Source organism: Amblyomma maculatum, unplaced genomic scaffold, assembly GCF_055883805.1.
Source record: "Amblyomma maculatum isolate TAMU_Amacu unplaced genomic scaffold, ASM5588380v1 scaffold_13, whole genome shotgun sequence".
NCBI classification, from domain to species: Eukaryota; Metazoa; Arthropoda; class Arachnida; order Ixodida; family Ixodidae; genus Amblyomma; species Amblyomma maculatum.
Window position 1 is genome coordinate 12,147,624 of NW_028146738.1, and position 3,906 is coordinate 12,151,529.

Below are 3,906 nucleotides of genomic sequence, written 5' to 3' on the forward strand. Positions count from 1 at the left end.
TACCCCTCCTCGCCCGAGGCGGCATCTGACGCCTCGAGTACGGAAACCCCCCCTTAGAAAGTCTCTTGCTCCCCTCTGCTGTGTTCTCCAGCTGGCGCCCTTTCCTTTCCCAGTGTTGTTCTGTTCATAATTGGTTGCAGTGTTCCTTTAAAATAAATAAACCGCCATGGCTGCCGCTCTCACCATTGCCACATTAAATTGCCGCGGAATTTCTCGCCGTCCGAAACAAGCAGAGGTTATTGAACTCGCGCGAGCTAAGAACATAGATATACTGGTTTTGCAAGAGACTTTTGTTTATCGCTTAAGCCAGATTGGGAACTTCGACGAAACCTTTGGCACCAGATCTTTTTGGAGCTATGGAGCATCGGGCTCCCGCGGCGTTGCCATTATTTTAATGAAACGTTTTCGCGGTAAAGTCCTGCGCCACTCTAGAGATTCTGATGGCCGTGTTTTGTCTGTTGATCTTGATTGCGGCTTACGCGTGGTGAATGTGTATGCTCCATGTACGGGCTGTGACCAGGGTGCATTCTTTTCGTCTTTGGATGCATACCTGGTTGGTCCTTCCAGAGTTGTTTTTGTTGGGGACTTTAATTGCGTGCTTGATGTTACGGACCGAGTGTCCACTCGCGGTACCCCAAGGAGGCGGGACCGCAATGGGGCGCAAGCGCTTGGGGCAGTAGTGAGTGAGCTAGAGCTTGATGATGCATGGCGCTCGCTCCGCTCAGGACAGTCAGGCATGACTTGGTCTGGGAGGCGCGTGCAGAGCCGCATCGACAGGTTCTACGTTTCTCAGTCACTGGTGCCCAGCATGCAATCCATGTGGACATTTTCAACAGCCCTTAGTGACCATAAATTAGTTATTCTCCGCTTCGCTCACGGTTCGTTAGCTCCTCGCGGCAAGGGACCGTGGCGTCTCAACCCGCGATTATTATTAGATAAGGAGGTAGCGAATGACATTAAGTCTATTTTAAGCTCCGATCTGAATAATTCTCTCGATGGTGCTGATTGGGATAGAGTGAAGGCTAGTGTACGCGATTGCTGCCGGTCCTGGGGAATGCGGAGGGCACGTGAGGAGCGCGAAGAGATTAAAATAGTCTCTGATGCGATCCTCCTGGCTTCCGCGCCTCTCTCCGGGGGACCGGGGGTGACCGCTGCACTGCAGTCACTTCGAAAAGAATATCGCGCTCTCCTCCAGCGCAGATGGAATTGTTTGAGGGCCACATTGCGCGCTGAAAAGTGGGAAAGGGAGACGTGGTGCAGTAGGCATCTGCTCCGACGCCACTTAGCACGCACAGAGTCGATCCTCTCAGCAGTAACTGATCCCGATACAGGTTCCATTGAAAAAACACCTGAGGGCATTTTGAAATTGGCAAGGCAGTTTTATGTTAATTTATACACAGCTCCTCCTCCGTCAACGACCTCTTTTCCTTTTGAGAGGCCGTCAAAAATGGTAGATGTCCCAGGTGGTCCTTTAGAGGCAGAGGAAATTTTAGCAGCCATTAAGGCTTCCAATCGGAATCGTAGTCCAGGGACGGACGGCCTCCCCGTTGAGTTTTACGTCAAATTTTGGGGGCAACTGGGGGGTCCTTTCACCTCATTAGTGAATAGGCTCCTTAGTGAGGGGGCTTTGTCAGATACTCAAAGGGAGGGGCTGATCACTCTCCTGTGTAAGGACGAGTCGAGACGCACTGACCTGAGAGCCTGGCGTCCCATCACGCTCCTGAACTGCGACTACAAGCTCATCGCGAGATGCCTGTCCAAACGGCTAACATTGTTCATTAGCGACCTATTAGGTCCGTATCAGGCTTGTTGCGTTCCAGGCCGCTCCACCCAGCTTCATGGTTTCGCCCTTAGAGACCTCTTTCTTTGGGCGCAGGCGCGTAATGTATCAGGTATTCTTTGTTCATTCGACCAAGAAAAGGCATTCGACATCATTAGTCATGCCTACTTGTTCAGAGTGTTAGAGGAGGCTGGCCTCCACTCTGATTTTCAGAGGATGGTGAGAGTCTTGTACTCAAGGCCTACCTCTGCGGTAACAGTTCAAGGTATGGTTTCGCAGGCTTTCGATGTAGGCCGTGGAGTTAGACAGGGATGTCCCCTATCACCTGCTCTCTATGTGCTTGCAATCGAACCTCTCCTCCAAAGATTAGCAAAAGACTCCCAGATAGGCAGATTTCCTTTACCGCCAGGCTCTCCGCCTGTCCCCATGTTTGCCTATGCAGACGACCTGACTATCGTCGTTCCGAACGAGGCATCTGTGTGCTCCGTCCTTAACGTCATAGAAGGGTACTGCAGGGCTAGTGGGGCTAGGCTGAATAAATCCAAGAGTGCCACCCTGTACATCAGGCAAGCACCGTCCAGTCCAAACCCCTCTCATGGCCTTCCTGTGAGGGATGAAGTTCGTATATTAGGTTTCCACTTCCGTTCCGACGGGTTATCCGAGACCAACTGGCCTCTTGCTAAAGAGAAGCTCGAGAAGAGAGTTAGAGAATATGGGACGTTGGCGTGCCCTCTCACGGCACGGGCTACTGTCGTTCGGTCAATTCTGTTTTCGTTCCTGACGTATGTTGCCTGCATAACACCTCTGCCGGCACGTACCAAGCTGCAGCTTGAGAGAATCCTCTTCCGTTTCCTGTGGAACGGAATGATTGATCAAATCGGGAGGCCTGTGGTGAAACAGCCTCGGGACAAGGGAGGCCTTGGCCTCCCCGACCTGGGCATAGTAACCGCAGTGCTACACGTCAGATGGACCCAGACAGCCCTGAATTCAGACATGTCCCTGACTCGAAGCTTGACCTCGTTCTTCCTGAGCACCCGCCTTCGTCTTTTTTCGCAAAGCACGTTTTCCCACTGTGTTCCCCGTTCTGGCTCTCCTTCGCCCTTTTACGCCCAAGCAGCTAACTGCTTGGAGCGACTCAGAGGCCTCCAGGCCGACATAGATATTCTGGCAGTACCGTTAAAAGATCTAGCCAATCTTTTGACGCCGAAGCTCCCCCCTAGGTATATTCAAACAGATCTGTCCAATATGCGTCCAAGCTGGAATTTGATACTGGCAGACTTTTTGGATGCAAGCAGAGCAACGTTCATGTATCGCTTTGCACACGGACGGCTTCCCATCCGCAGCAAAGCATTCACACGAGCGAGCTTGCATCCAGTCTGCCCGTTCTGTGGTGGTCGTGAAGACCTTGTGCATATCTTTACACAATGTCTTCTCCCAGCAGCCCTCCTTCGACGAGTGGCTACCTTGTTTAGCATTCCAGGAGTGCCATATCAAACTGTCCGGTACCTCAACCCGTTACCCAGGCATGCTGTGAAACAGTTTGTGCTCTTGCTCGTTGAGTGCATGTACCAAGTCTGGTCTGCCAGGTGCGCCGCTGCTTTTTCGCGCAGTGTCCCAGGCCTTCATGAGGTACTCGCACGAGTCCGCAGGGAGGTCTGGTTTCACCTAAGCCGTGAGCAGCGTCACCTCAGCGAGCAAGACTTCATAGACATGTGGAGCAGGCCACCGATTATTTGCGAGGTTTCTGGGCGTACCATAACAGTATCGATATGAAGCCCTTTAAAGTTAGTGTTGTCCTTCAGGACATCCGAGGTCCAAAGAAGGTCCGGTCTCCCTGTGTTTGGCCTGCTAGCACAGCGGGGACCTTAAACGCAGTTGGCATAGTGTTCGGTGACTGCTGTGTGCGTGTCACCACACGACTGCCCCCTTGCCAGGGTATGGCCGTCATCCCAAAACAAATACCTCCGCCTCCCGGACATCCGGGAGGGGGGGGAAGTGCCGGGGATGATGTATGAATGATGATGGGTAGATAGGTTATGTGAGACCTTGAGGTGCGGCGCCTTCTGGTGCCAAACCTCCTCCCATCTGACAACGGCACCTTGCGCGAGAAAGGTGCAGCGCTACTT